This window comes from Saimiri boliviensis, chromosome 4, assembly GCF_048565385.1.
Source record: "Saimiri boliviensis isolate mSaiBol1 chromosome 4, mSaiBol1.pri, whole genome shotgun sequence".
In the NCBI taxonomy this organism is placed as follows: domain Eukaryota; kingdom Metazoa; phylum Chordata; class Mammalia; order Primates; family Cebidae; genus Saimiri; species Saimiri boliviensis.
This window is the reverse complement of record NC_133452.1, coordinates 79,279,517-79,295,332: the sequence shown is the minus strand read 5'-3', so window position 1 is coordinate 79,295,332 and position 15,816 is coordinate 79,279,517. Positions and strand designations below refer to the sequence as shown.

Here is a 15,816-nt window from a genome sequence, read left to right as displayed (position 1 = left end):
GCAGTCATCTCATTAAAGAGACATTGTTGAAAATAGGAGCAGATTATGTTATCACAAAGCAGTGAAAATGATCATTTGCAGAGCAGACTTCTTTCTCACAAGGCAGAAGGAGGGGGTGCTAGGGTAGATTTAAGAGTCTGGCTGTGATTGAGCTGAATGGAGGGGTAAGAACTGAGCTGTATCCTGGGAGCGTTTCTCATAAAGAGGGAGATTTAGGAGTCTTCTTCGTTGGTTGCCCAAAGACTGTGTGCCCACATGGAGATGAGCAAGCAGCTCAGCCACTGCCTGCTTTGGCTCTCATGAGGCCTCCTGCCAGGAATCCCCATTAATCAAAGTCTGGGAACAAAAGCAGACCAGTCAGTTCCCAGGAGCACTCACATGTTTTGCCCGCTGGCTGGGGCTTTCTGTTTCTTTCAGCATGATTGCTCTGACTGCCCACACATATAACTTAAAATCCCATCTCAGTGTGACTTTACGGTGATGTTTTAAAAGCCTCTCAGGGAAACTGAGCATTTATATCATTGGAAGTTTATTCAAGGGACTAGCTAGGAAAACTCAATGTGGAAAAGTACAAGAGAGAAATGATCACATTGAAAGGTCATGTGTACAAACCCTGACTTTGGGGGTTATCTGGGAACTCATTAATGACCTGCCTGGAGAGAAACCTGGAGCTACAAGCCAGCAGAGAAAGGAAATGTGTTCTTCTATCAGCTCCAGGTGGGGAGCAACAGGAATAGGGCACAAATCAGAAGAACTGGGCGTGGTGGCTCACACCTGTAATCCCAACACTTTGGGATTACTGGAGGACTGCTTGAGCCCAGTCGTTTAAGACCAGCCTTGACCTCATCTTTGTTAACATAAAAACAAATTAGCTGGGTGTGGCTGTGCAAACCTGTAGTCCCCACTATTCAGGAGGCAGAGGCAGAAGGATTGCTTGAGCCCAGGAGTTCAAGGCTGCAGTGAGCTATGATTGAGCTACTGCACTCTAGCCTGGGTGACACAGCAAGACCCTATCCCAAGAAAAAAAAATCTGGAGAAGGTCAAAGGACTCTCAGAAGAGAGATTTCACACCCTGTTAGGTAAAACTGCAGCTATGACTATGGGGTTGGGGAAATTTCAGAAGCAGTAGGAGAAAAGAACTTTCCCTCTCTAGTGTGGGAAGAGGCTATTGGGATTTCTCCAACCTAATGATCCCTCAAGGAGAGAGGAAAACAAACATCTTAAGGAAAAGGAAGAAATCACCATGTTTCTTTTCTCCTGGAAACCAAGCCTGTTTCAGTGGGAATAGGAAAAGTCAGGTTTGTGATAAGCTTGACCCAAAACCTCAGGTAAGATTGAAACTTCATTTTAGGGTGCCGCCTGCCTCTTCCCCCACCTCTCTGCCTTTGGAGAGCGGACACCTGCCCATGCTTCTTCAAAGGGTGGAATGAGATCCCATCCATCTTTGCATGTATTCAGCAGTAGTTTATTGGATGCTTTCTGTGTTCAGGGAGCTCTTCTAGGTACTGAAGAAGTGGCTGTGAATGAAAATAGACAACCAGACTGAGATAATGGTATGTAAAGTGTGATACGAATATGAGGGTCAGGTTCGCTCAGCGGTTTTGCCGTTTCCATATGGGATGATTCCAACAAGCTACTTAAAGTCAAGCTGTTAGGAATAAAGGCTTCCTTTCCCCTCTCTAACTACCCCAATGAATCTGGGTCATTCATCATTGTTCAGCTTGCACTGAGCAGCCCCAGTTAAGTGAGCTGAGCTATGACGGTTTCTTTTTTTTAAATTTAATTTAATTTTTAAAATTTTTATTTATTTATTTTTTGAGATGGAGTCTTGCTCTGCCGCCCGGGCTGGAGTGTAGTGGCGCGATCTCGGCTCACTGCAACCTCTGCCTCCCAGGTTCATGCGATTCTTCTGTCTCAGCCCCCTGAGTAGCTGCGATTACAGGTGTGTGCTACCACGCCCAGCTAATTTTTGTATTTTTAGTAGAGACCATGTTGGCCAGGCTGGTCTCTAATTTCTGACTTTAGATGATCCACCCCTCGGCCTCCTAAAGTGCTGGAAATGCAGGTGTGAGCCACCGCGCCCGGCCAAGTGACCTATAGCTATATTGAAATGTCCACTTGGCTACGAATTGTCTGAGGGTCGGAGGTTTCTACTGCAATTCTCCTCCCCGTCCAATACACCTCCTGGCACCCGTCCTCCCCCCGCACCCCTCCGCCGCGGAAAACCTCACCCCACTGTAGGCCCCTTTCCTCCCACTCTTCAGAGAGAGGGTGTCAGCCCCAGCCAGGAGCGGGCTGCAGACTAGGGCCAGCCCCAAGGCCTCAGGGGCGCCACCTTTCTCGCGCGAGGGCCCCCGCCGTGCCCCAACTCGCCGCTGGGGGGCGCTGCAGCCCCGGCGTAGGAGCCGCCGGTGGGGCGGGGTGGGGCGGGGCCAGCGGGACTGGGCGGAGGGCCCTGCAGCGCCGGGCGCGGCGGGCGCGGCGGGTTCGGCGCGCGCGGCTACAGGTAACCCGCAGGGGCAGCGAGCTCTGCCTGGCGCGCGGGCGGCTGGAGGCGCGGCGCTGGGCGGCGCCGAGGCCCTGGGGCCGCGGGAGCCAGCTGAAGCCCGTCCGCGTCGTCGCCCCTCGCCCCCACCCTGTCGCCGGCCTCGGTCCCTGCGGCGTGGACGTCCGGCGCGGGAGAGAAAGGTACCGGGCGACCTCGCCGGCTCTCTGGGACCCCCGCTTGCCCCGGGGTGGGTGCCTGAGGTCGGGGAGGACGCTGTCGGGGGCAGGGGGCGCTGCTCCCTCGGCACCTCGGGACCGCCGACTGCCCGCGGGGGAGACCCGGACACCGCGCCTCGCCCCCTGGCCTGCGGCCTCCGAAAACGCCCGGCGCCCCCCGGGGCGCCTCCCTCTCTGCCTCGCCTGAGTTGCTTCCCTGGAATCTGGAACTTCGGGTGGGGGATGTGGAGAACTTTCTTCTGCGGCTGGTCTCTCGTTTTCCTGCTCGCTCGCAGTTTGAAGGAAGGGCGATGGGGGCGGGGGTCCGAGTACCCCGCGGTCTGCGGCGCGGAGGAGGGTTGGTCCCGGGCCTGACTCCGTCCCTCCGGCCCTGGACGACTGCACAGGGGTGCAGGCGCAGGAGAGGGGCCGAGACCCCGCAGGAGCGCCATCGGCAAAGGCTCAGCAAGTGGCATCTCCCAGGGTCCAGGGAGCCGGCGTGCTGTCTAGTTTGGGTCCAGACCTCAGCTTAACCGAGATTATCTTGGGCATTTAGGTGTGTTGCTTCCCGTAGATCTGGTGTTGGTGTGTGTGTGTGTGGGGGGGGTGCAGCGGGGGAAGTGCAGCATTATTTGTGACTCAAGAGGGACGTGAACGTCTCAAAGCTGGTCAAGAATGTTTCCCCCGAGGTATCATGAGATGGGTCTCGCGGTAGCAAAGAGCCACTTTAAGGTTGTGAGACTGAGTTTTGACTTCACCACTTGTTAGGTGTGTGACTTGAAAAACTCACTTCTTTAAACCTTAGGTTTTAGAACTGTAAACTGCAGATATTGTACGTAACCTCGTGGTATTGTGTTCATGCAGTGAAGTGATTCGAACAAAATGCTTGGTATGTTCTCTTGTGTGTTAGACACCTTCTTTTGTGAACCTGTTGGGTAATGAATTCACTCATGCTTGTGTTCTGTTAGGCCAGTGTAAGTGGAAAGAGCTTGGGCAGTGAAGACAAACACACCTGGGTCCAAGGTGGCCCCATCCATGGTGAACTGATTGGGGGTTTCTCATCCCCAAAATAGCAATAGCAACCTTGGTGCAGTTTTTGTTGTTGTTTGTTTGTTTTGAGACAGTCTCACTCTGTTGCCCAGGCTGTAAGCCTTGACCTCCCTAGCTCAAGTGATCCTCTGACCTCAGCCGGGGACCACCACATTTGGCTAATTATGATTTTAAATTTTTTTTTTTTTTTTTTTTTTTTGAGACGGAGTTTTGCTCTTGTTACCCAGGCTGGAGTGCAATGGCGCGATCTCGGCTCACCGCAACCTCCGCCTCCTGGGCTCAGGCAATTCTCCTGCCTCAGCCTCCTGAGTAGCTGGGATTACAGGCACGTGCCACTATGCCCAGCTAATTTTTTGTATTTTTGGTAGAGACGGGGTTTCACCATGTTGACCAGGATGGTCTCGATCTCTTGACCTCGTGATCCACCCGCCTCGGCCTCTCAAAGTGCTGGGATTACAGGCTTGAGCCACAGCGCCCGGTCAAAAAAATTTTTTTTTTATTTTACTAGACACAGAGTGTCACTGTGTTGCCCAAGCTGTTCTCAATCTCCTTCTGCCTCAGCCTCCCAAAGTTTTGGGATTACAGGTGTGAGCCACTGTGCTGGCCTGAAGCCTTGTTCTTAAGTATAGTAGGTGTGTCTATACCGATACATGTTACACTTCCTGGGTCATCTTAATTTGTTTAGCATATGGTAACAAAAAAGTCTTTTAAAAATTAGGGATACAAGGCCGGGCACTGTGGCTCAGGCCTGTAATCTCAGCACTTTGGGAGGGTGAGGTGGGTGGGTCATCTGAGGTCAAGAATTAGAGACCAGCCTGAGCAACATGGAGAAACTCCATCTCTACTAAAAATACAAAATTAACTGGGTGCGGTGGCATATGCCTGTAATCCCAGCTACTTGGGAGGCTGAGGCAGGAGAATCACTTAAACCCAGGAGGCAGAGGTTGTGGTGAGCCAAGATCGCGCCATTGCACTCCAGCCTGGGCAACAAGAGTGAAACTCTGCTTAAAAAAAAAAAAAAAAAAAAAAAAAATTAGCAATACAAATTAAAATTGGGGAGCATTTTCTGCCCTCTAGGTCCTACTGGAGATCGGTGGAGGGTAGAAGAGGGATGAAAAGGAATTAAAGAGACCAGAAAACAACTAATTGCAGTGTTGGGAGTTATAAACCAATGGTAATTTTAAAAAATGCGAATTTATTAACTCCTTGTTTTTTTTATGGTGGCACCGAAAATTAATCTTAATCTTTCAGTTAAACTCGTCAGCCTCCCCAGAGGCTTTCCAGATAAGCATATGCTCCACGTAAAAGCAGACTGCCTGCGATCCAACTGAGCTTAGAGACTAGGCACATTTCCAACTCCCAAGCCCTTCTTCTTGTATAGAGATTCTGGTGCTGCCACTGTGAAATACATCATACACTCAGACAGTAAAAACCTTAGAGTGAAATTTTAAAATAACAGTAGATCACACCCAAGTACATGTCACCAGGCTGGAAGAACTAGAACATCCCCAGGCCCCTGGAGCCCCTGAGTACTCCTCTCCATGGCGGTCCACTCACTTCTCACCTCCCACACATGGAACCAATATTCTGGATTTTGTGTTAATGTTTTCCCTTGCTTATATGAAAAAATTCTGAGGAAAGGAAGTTTCCCAATAAGCATTTCTACAATAACCTGGAGCATTCTTTTTTCTTTTCTTTTTTTCTCAAGGAGCATTCTTATTGAACTTAAAAGCAGGATATTGAGGGTAAGATACAAACCACAAAAAAGCCGAAAGTCTCAAAGTGGAGGGATCTTTTAGTCTGTCTTCTTCCAGGTTTCTCCTGTCTCGCTGGCATGGATCCCGAGGGTGTGTTCTGTCTGTGTAGGGGAGACCTGGTCTCTTCCAACATAGCTTGGAGGCTATAATTTTAAAAGCTTTACTTGAGTCCCTAAGAAGTGGGAAAACAGTAATTTGGGTGTATGTGTTTTAGAAGTTTTTTTAAAAAATACAAATTATCCAGAATGCATTGTGTGGGATTTGAAGGATTAAGCTAACAGTGACCTTTAAAAATAATCTTAACCCGAATTCCTCTTTTCCTGGTTGGTATATTTGTGTTATGGTCTTTAAGTTATTTCTTCAAGGTCACATGGCTTTCTTTGGTGAATCTTACACTATTCTATTACTTCTTGGTTAAAGCAAAGATTCCCAAACTTGGTTTCATGGAGCCCTTAGTGTCTGAGTAATTTTTTCACAATTCCCCTAGGATTCAGTAGTTAGTAGTTAGGTTCAAACAACTTAGTATTTACTTAGAAGTCATTTGAAAAAATAATATAAACTGAGAGAAAAAATATTTTACATCATTTAAAGTCATAGTTACTTACAGGATGTATGTGCCTGTGTACTTCTCAAACCTTGGGATCATATTGGACACTGCCACTGTCATTTCCTGTTTCACATTAATATTTCCGCAGCACCTGCCTTTTATCACAGCCACCACAGAAAACCCAGCTTCGCAAAGATGTGTTGTCATTGATGGGAATGTAACCTGATCTGCTGTTGAAACTGCAGGCTACCTCCGGTTAGTAGGTTCAGCAGTGTCCAGACATGTTCAGTGTATTATTTCCACTGAAATTTTTGAATTTTCTACATTACCCTTTTGAATTTGCTATAGTTGCAAAACACCCACTCAGGGGGTCCAAAATAGGAAACTCTGAAAACATCATGCTAGTCACAGAAGGGACAATATTGTATGATTCCACTTGTAGTAGGTACCTAGAGTAGTCATACACACACAGAAAGTAGAATAGTGGTTACCAGGGGCTGGGGGAAGGATAGAATAGGGAATTCATGTACTATTTTTACAACTTCTAGGTAAGACTAATTTATTTCAAAATGAAGTTTTAAAAAGTTTTTTTTTTTTTTGAGACGGAGTTTCGCCCTTGTTACCCAGGCTGGAGTGCAATGGCGCGATCTCGGCTCACCGCAATCTCCGCCTCCTGGGCTCAGGCAATTCTCCTGCCTCAGCCTCCTGAGTAGCTGGGATTACAGGCACGTGCCACCATGCCCAGCTAATTTTTTGCACTTTTAGTAGAGACGGCGTTTCACCATGTTGACCAGGATGGTCTCGATCTCGTGATCCACCCGCCTCGGCCTCCCAAAGTGCTGGGATTACAGGCTTGAGCCACCGCGCCCGGCGCTAAAAAGTTTTTTTTTAAAAAACGAGTTCTGCTGATGGTGCCCCACTGCTGGACTGTACGAAGGCACTGAGGTTAGGGTCAGCAGCAGAGAAAAGCTTAGGGGTGATGTTACCTCTCTTTCCCAGTTCTTCCTCATCCCATCAAGAGGGAAGACATGGAAGAAATAGCTATGCTCTCTCTCTCTTTTTGTAGGGAAGTATCTGCATTATTTATTTGTGGGTTCCAGTATAAACCTGAGGGTCAGCTATTAAATTTCCCACTAAGGGAGAAATTCTTAACCTGTGGTTCAGGGGTGGGCTACAGATACTCTAACATCTCCCCAAATTATGTATAAGTATTTGAGTGAATGCTCTTATGTATGTTTGAAGGGGAAGAAGTTCCATAGCTTTCATCAGATTCTCAAATGGTTCTCTAAGTAAAGAAAGGTTAGTAAGTGCTACAAGGAAATATTTACAGAGCCCTACCCAGCCCCACCCCATAATAGGCCCTTTATTTGGGTATCTTATCCCATTTCAGTTCTCTCACATATCTTTCCCCCACCAGCTATGTACGAGAGGCTTTTTTTCTGCTCAGACCTTAGGTAAGCCCAACCTGTTCTTTTACCTCAGAGCCCCCAGCCATTCACCTGGATCCTGAAAACTCCAGGACCAATTCCTCAAGAGCCAAAACACACCCTAGAATGAACATCTTGGGAGTTCTGTATAGGGCAAATGTGGAACTGAAGTCTCACAACTGCCACATCTCTCCACGCCCTCCTTAGGCTCCAGAAAAATATGCAATAAATAATAATACGTGAGGTACACAGCTATGAAAAAACTCATGAAGATGGTACTGAATGACTGAAGTCCAGTATATTCTGCCTTAGGGGAGGCAAATTTAATTTCAAAAGTGTCTTTATGTTCCAAATGAATTCTAAATATAGCATACAATACACATCCTACCTTGTTTCATATCCAGTGATTTAGGTGAGCTGTAGCATTCATACATTGTTAGAAAAGATGTTAAGTATCCGAATTTACTAATGAATAGGTCGCTACTCATTCAGACTGGTTTGGTTTTATTTTATTTTATTTTATTTTATGTTCGAGACAGAGTCTCACTCTGTCACCCAGGCTGGAGTGCAATGGCACGATCTCAGCTCACTGCAACTTCCGCCACCCAGGTTCAAGCAATTCTCTTGCCTCAGCCTCCTGAGTAGCTGGGATTACAGGCATGTGCCACCGCGCCCAGCTAAGTTTTGTATTTTTAGTAGAGATGGGGTTTCAACATCTTGGCCAGGCTGGTCTCGAACTCCTGATCTTGTGATCCACCCGACTTGGCCTCCCAAAGTGCTGGGATTACAGGCGTGAGCCACCGTGCCCGGCCTTTATTTTATTTTTGAGGCAAGTTCTCACCGTCACCCAGGCTAGAATGCAGTGGTGCAATTTTGACTCATTTGCAACTCCACCTCCTGGGCTCAAGCAATCCTCCCACCTCAGCCTCCTGAGTAGCTGGGACTATAGGCACATACCATCATACCCTGCTAATTTTTGTATTTTTGGTAGAAGCAGGGTTTTCACCTCATTGCCCAGGCTCACGCTGGTTTTAAACTCAGATGAACGGGATAGGTAAGTGGCAAAAATGGTGACCAGCAAGCTCTTCTTATACATATGATTCCTCAATATTTGCATTTATCTTAGAAATACTTAGATAAATCATGATTTGAGTCTTTCACCAATACAGGTATATTCTAGTAAGGTAGGCTAACTGCTGTAACAAACATTTCCAAACCTCAGTGATTTAATCTAGTGAAAGGTTGTTACTAGCTCACACAAAGTCCAAATCAGTTATTCCTGTTGGGCAGCTCTTCTGGGTAGCTGTCCTTCAGGTGACTCAGCAATCCAGCTTCCTTCCTTCATGTGGTTTCCAGAGTCACTTCAGTGGGGAAAGGAGTATGGCAAAAGGAAACCGTGTTGACTGCCTTCACCAGCAAGTGAAACATATCACTTCTGCTTATATTCTATCGGCAGAACCAGTCAAGGAAGCTGGGAAATACAGTCCCTGGCTGGGCAGCTATTTCTTAGCAAAAATCATTTACTTTGGGCAAGGAATAGAATTCTTTGATAGATGAATAGCCATCTTTTGTACAGTAAGGCACTAGTCTTTTATTTTATTTTATTTTATTTTGAGACGGAGTTTCGCTCTTGTTACCCAGGCTGGAGTGCAATGGCACGATCTCGGCTCACCGCAACCTCCGCCTCCTGGGTTCAGGTAATTCTCCTGTCTCAGCCTCCTGAGTAGCTGGGATTACAGGCACGTGCCACCATACCCAGCTAATTTTTCGTATTTTTAGTAGAGATGGGGTTTCACCATATTGATCAGGATGGTCTCGATTTCTCGAACTCGTGATCCACCCGCCTGGGCCTCCCAAAGTGCTGGAATTACAGGCTTGAGCCACCGCACCCGGCCGGCACTAGTCTTTTTACTGATCAACTAAGTGTAACTGCCTTTATATAATTTGCTTCTCACTTTCTTTTTTTTTTTTTTTTTTCTGAGATGGAGTCCCACTTTGTCACCAGGCTAGAATGCAGTCCATCTCGGCTCACTGCAACCTCCACCTCCTGGTTCAAGTGATTCTCCTGCCTTGGCCTCCCAAGTAGCTGGGACTACAGGCACGTGCCACCACACTCAGCTAATTTTTGTATTTTTAGTAGACACGGGTTTCACCATGTTGGCCAGGCTGCTCTTGATCTCTTGACTTCGGGATCCACCCGCCTCAGCCTTCCAAAGTGTTAGGATTACAGGCATGAGCCACCATGCTTGGCCTAATTTCTCACTTTCTAAACATATATGGGTATATGTATATATATGTGTTTATATATATGTATATGTATATACATGCACACATATAAATAAAATGTATGTCTTCATAGTGATCACAGTGGAGGGTATGGAGGAGACTTCCATACAGGAAACAAATGTATCATAATTGCCATGCGAGCAAATAAAAATGCCATTAAGCCATCTAGGTTCAGACATCTATTAGGGAATGAAGCATATTTAATTTACTAAGGATCATCCAACCATGTAGATAATTTGTACATTTGAGAAAGATAGAGCAGAGAAAGATTAGCAAAGGACAAGAACATGCATGTCTTAATGGCTTTGTGAATGTTATCATAAGAGTTTAAAACTACTTTAAGCTGCTGACGATAGGCTAGGTATGAAACTTCTTTCCACTTCAAAAAAAGGTTTGCCATGGAATGTGTTACATAATCACAAAGTGTATGTGTCAGTTTTACTTATTTGCTCTTAAGGGAAAGTAAAGTTGTAAAATTTGGATCTGTTTGCCTTCCTTGTTTGAAGTAAATTTGTGCCCAAGAGGGTGCACAGTATCAAATGGTAGACATTAAAGGATTACAAGATCATGTGAAAGATCCCAAGACCCAGTTAGAGTCGTGGAGACACTTCAGTAATGTGCACTAACTCTAGTAATGCTTCAGCTTCATTTATCCATTACTAGTTGACACTGGGCTGTTCTACCTAAGGAAAAGGTGCAATAATTAAAATTTACCACCTTTTAAATCCTAATTTTTTTTTTTTTTCTGAAACAGGGTCTTGTTCTGTCACCCAGGCTGGAAGGCAGTGGAGCAATCTCGGCTCACTGCAAACTTCACCTCCTAGGTTCAAGCAATTCTCATGCCTTAGCCTCCTGAGTAGCTGGGATTACAGGTGCACCACCATGCCCAGTTAAGTTTTGTATTTTTAGTAGAGACAGGATTTTGTCATGTTGGCCAGGCTGGTCTCAAACTCCTGACTCAAATTATCTGCCCACCTTGGTCTTCTAAAGTGCTGGGATTACAGGCATGTGCCACCACGCCCAGCCTTTAATCCTAATTTTAAAATAAGGTTTCCTATATATATATATTTTTTTTGGTTGCAGAAAGGTGATTTTATTTAGGTAGAGAAAAAAGAAGGAAAGGAGAAGAGGAGAAAGGCTTCCCGGTTTTCTATTTTATAGTGCTCATGTTGGTATAGAGAAGGAAAAAATAATTTTTCCTCTACTCTTGTGAGTTCTCAGTTGGAACCCCTGTAACAAAACATAGATTAACAAGAGAAAAACAAATGGAAGTTTATTAATATGTATATTTCATACATACATGGGAGAAAACTCGGAAAGAGTAGTTCTCAAAAAAATTTCTTAGAACTCTGGCTTATAAAGCATCTTCAACAAAGAACAGTACCCTTTTAGAGAAGTGACAAGGCAAAGGGAAAGGACCTTGAGTCGTTAGTGATTGTGAATAGTAGGAAGGCAAATATATGGGGAACTAATGGCAGATAGAGGCTACTTAGTGCAGTTTGCCATACAGATGCCTCTAGTGCCGACTCTAGGCTGATAAGGACTTAAAGCTGTTTTCTGTGACTGACCTTTATCCTTCCTGGTGGAGAACAGAGAAGGTTGTTTTTTTTTGTTGTTTGTTTGTTTTCTATATTGATTTATGTCCTGCTTTTAGGCAAATAGGGGAAGGCAAAGAGCTTTTCTTGTATCCACTTCTTCTCAGTTGCCTTCAGCTCAAAATAATCCTTATGCCAAAGTAGCATATTTTGGGGTAGCATATCCTGATACCTTTCATTGGAATTAAAGATGCTCTATTGGGGTGTGGCAGTGAGCACCTGTAGTCCCAGCTACTTGGGAGAGGCTGAGGTGGGAGGATTGCTTGAGCCCAGGAGTTTGATCGTATGCAGTATGATCATGCCTGTGAATAGCCACTGCACTCCAACCTAGGCAACATAGCAAGACCCCATCTCGGGGGGAAAAAAAAAAAAAAAAAGATGTACTGGACCAAAGGTTGGCAAATTATAGCCATGGGCCAAATTCAGCTTGATGCCTGTTTTATTCCTTTGCATGCTGTCTATAGCTGCTTTCAACTGCAATGGCAGAGTTAAGTAGTTGCCACAGAGACTACATGGCCCACAAAACCTGGTATCTTTACCGTCAGCCTCCCAAGTAGCTGGGATTACAGGCGTGCACCACCATGTTCAGTTAATTTTTGTGTTTTAGTAGAGATGGGGTTTCCCCATGTTGCCCAGGCTGGTCTCGAACTCCTGGGCTCAAGCAGACCTCCACCCACCTTGGCCTCCCAAAGTGTTGGGATTACAGGCAGGCGTGAGCCACCATGCCTGCTCCGTCAGCTTGGTTTTATACATTTGAGGGAGACATAGATACCAATCAGGCTGAGTGTGGTGGCTCATGCCTGTAGTCCCAGCACTTTGGGAAGCTAAGGCAGTCAGATCTCTTGAGCCCAGGAGTTCGAGACCAGCCTGTGCAACATGGTAAAAGCCCATTTATTTAAAAAAAAAAAAAAAAAAGCCAGGCATGGTGATGCATGTTTGTAGTCCCCACTATTCCGGAGTCTGAGGTAAGAGGATCACTTAAGCCTGGGAGGTTGAGATTCCAGTGAGCCAAGATTGGCACCACTGCACCGCAACAAGTGTAAGACACTGGGTGACAGAGCTAAACCTTGTCTCAAGAAAAAAAAAAAAGACACCATTTAATATCTGTGAGGTGTGTATTGGTTTGGATTCAAAGATTTTCTCATTGATAATTGGTTGCAAAAGTTACTATCTAAAGAACTGAAATCAATAGACAGAGTCTCTGGGTTAAGATAAGGGGTTGTGGAGACCAAAGTTCTTATTATGTAGATGAAGTCTCATAGGTGGCCACTGTTAGAGACAATAGATGGCAAATGTTTTCTGTTTAAACCTTTAAAAAATGCTAGACTCTCAGTTGACCTCTTCAGGATATCGAGGGCCTAGAATGAGGAAGATGTAGTTATGTTAATAGAGATTCTTTGCAGAAGCAATTTTTCCCCCACAGAAGATGGCTTTCAGGGCCATTTCAAAATATGGCAAAGAAACATATTTTGGGATAAAATATTTTGATTTTCTTCTTTTTCTGTCATGTGATGTTATACTAGAGTCAGATTGGAAATTGGTACCTTATTGCTAGAAAGAATCTGTTTTGTCAGTCTTAAGATCTCTGTCTTAATGTTAGTGCTGGTCAGTTGTGCCTGAACTCCAAAAGGAAGAGGGTGTAATGAAGCACGTCTGCTTCCCCTGCCCCCATCTGTTTTTCAGGGTTCTTTGGAATCCATTGGCCCAGGCGGGGGTGGGGGGATCCATTCAGTTGGTTGGGGGAGCTTAGAATCTTATTTTTGGTTTAAATCTAAGAATAATCTGGGGAATATATTAAAATTTGGGAATTCTCAGCCTTACTTACTAGATTCTAATTCAGTAGTTCTGGGGAGGCACACATTTAACAGTCACCCCAGATTCTGATGAGGTGACCTCTGGTCCACATTTTATTTTTTGAGACAGGGTCTCGCTCTGTCACTCAGGCTGGAATGCAGAGGTGTGATCACGGCTCACTGCAGCCTCCACCGCTTAGATTCAAGTGATCCTCCCACTTTAGACTCCCATCTCTGCCACCAGAGTAGCTGCAACTACAGGCGCATGCCACTATGCCTGGCTAATTTTTGTATTTTTTGTAGAGATGAGATTTTGCCATGTTGCCGAGGCTGGCACCCTTTAAATAACTTAAGCCCTTGTGGCAATTTCTCTTTCAATTCCTAAAAATAGTTTGTTTCATAGCTGTAGATAAGGTTCTTGTCTCAACTAGCATTGACGTCTTGCCTACTTGGTAGGAAATCTTGGAACCAAGAAGGGAATGCCCAGTGGCATTAATCATCAGCATCTGAACAGAGCAGGAGGCTTGTCCTATAAATCAAATCACTCACTGTCTGAGCTTATCTATAGAGACCTCTGTCACTTCACTTCCAAATAGGAATGATAGAAAAAGTTGTCACTGGGGCTTTAGTGAATGTGAATGGTTTATATCGGAGCTCAGTATGCCTCTTGATGCTACGAGAGAACAAATTACAAGTTACAACGAGCACTGTGACCTTGGATTAGCCATCTCTTTTTAAAATCAAGGTAAAAGTTAATAAAAGAAAGAGCTTTGATAAGAGGAAGAACCTAATTCCAGGCACTTTAAGAACAAACACTTGTTTGATTGTTTATAATTTTCTTAATCTCCAGAATGTACTGTCCTAAGTTATGTAATATCTAATGAATGACTTGCTCACTGAAGCCTTTGTTTCCCTCCATTGGCTATTCAAAAACTTAGGAGAGAGCTGCAAATCAGTAATGAATAACAGCAAAATCCCCTGGCACCTGTTGGATTTTTATACATAACAAAAAAAGTTAAAACTTGAAGGAAGAATCAAAGAACCTTTCATCTCCAGTACTTGATGTGATTGAAGTTAGGTTGCTGCTGTTTAGAAGCACTATTTTAAAACTGAGGTTTTGATGCCTTGAAACATTTTTCTTCTTTGCTACCCTGCTGAAATAAAATCTAAAAGTTTGTTTGGGTGTAAGCCAGGGTATGTTGTACTTTGAAATATAAGTAAACATTTTATCATCCATTGACAGACTTATAATTAATTAGATGTCTTTCTGTTGGGATATACCTAGGGAAATTGATTTCAAAAACTGTTTGTTAATAGGGACTTTAGAAATTCTATTTAGGACTGGGCATGGTGACTCACACCTGTAATCCCAGCACTTTGGGAGGCTGAGGCGGGCAGATCAGCCGATGTCAGGAGTTCAAGACCAGCCTGGCCAACACTGTGAAACCCCGTCTCTATTAAAAATATAAAATTTAGACAGGTGTGGTGGTGTACACCTGTAGTCCCAGCTACTTGGGAGGCTGAGGCAGGAGAATCGCTTGAACCTAGCAGGTGGAGGTTGCAGTGAGCCAAGATCACGTCATTGCACTCCAACATGGGTGACAAGAGTGAAACTCCATCTCAAAAAAAAAAAAGAAATTCTGTTTAATACTATCAAAGGATTTTGTTACATAATAATGAGCTCCCTTAGTCCCAAGATATTTAATATATAGGCGTAACTCATTTTATTGCACTTTGCAGTTATGTGTTTTTCACAAATTAAAGACTGTGGCAATCCAGTGTCAAGCATCTATCGATACCATTTTTCCAACAATGTGTGTTCCCTCCATGACTCTGTGTCACATTTTGGTAATTCTCACAATATTTCAGACTTTTTCATTATTATAATATTTGTTTTGGTGATCTGTGATCAGAGATCTTTTTTTTATTTTTATTTTTATTTTTATTTATTTATTTATTTATTTATTTTGCCTGGAGTAAAATGCAATCTAAATATGGGTATGCCTATAATTGTCCTTAATAATGGAGATATAAAAGAAAATGAGGGAAGAGAATAACAAACAAGGAGCCAACCAACATTTGGTTTAAACTTCTAAGTTGATGTGATGTGGTACTGATCTACGTATTCCTGTATTGGGTGCGTATATATTTAGGATCTTTAGCTTTGCTTGTTGTTGCATTGATCCTTTTATCATTATATAATGTCCTTCTTTGCTTCTTTTGATCTTTGTTGCTTAATTGTAACTTCTGCTTTTTATTTATTTATTTTAGCTCACTGTTTAGTTGGTAAATCCTTCTCCATCCCTTGTTTTGAGTCTTTGTGTATCCTTGAATGTGAGATGGGTCTGGATGTAGCATACTGATGGGTTTTAGTTTTTTATTCAAATTGCCTGTCTGTCTTTGGATTGGGGGATTTAGTCAATTTAAATTTAGAATTAATAATGATATATGTGAGTTTAATACTGCCAGTTAATATTAGCTGGCTATTTTGCCCATTAGTTGATGTAAATTCTTCATTATATTGATGCTCTTTTTGGTATTTTTTTAGAAAGGCTGATACTGTTTGTTCCTTTCTATGTGTAGTGGTTCTTTCAGAAGCTCTTGTAAAGCAGGCCTGGTGGTGATGAAATCTCTGAGTGCTTGCTTATTCACAAAAAA

The 15,816-nt window shown here is 44.2% G+C and overlaps 1 protein-coding gene across 6 annotated transcripts in view; it reads left to right on the top strand.

Moving 5' to 3' along the window:
- The first annotated feature begins 2,448 nt into the window (after nt 1-2,448).
- ANKRD6 (ankyrin repeat domain 6) overlaps nt 2,449-15,816 on the top strand; it is a 197,518-nt gene continuing 184,150 nt past the window's right edge. For 4 of the 6 annotated variants that reach the window (XM_074397703.1, XM_074397701.1, XM_039465515.2 and 1 more), the window contains exon 1: nt 2,609-2,688. The gene's annotated coding sequence lies outside the window, so the exon portion shown is untranslated. Of the gene's footprint in view, nt 2,689-15,816 lie in introns of all 6 variants that reach the window. The other 2 variants (XM_039465511.2, XM_074397702.1) reach the window with 2 other exon arrangements.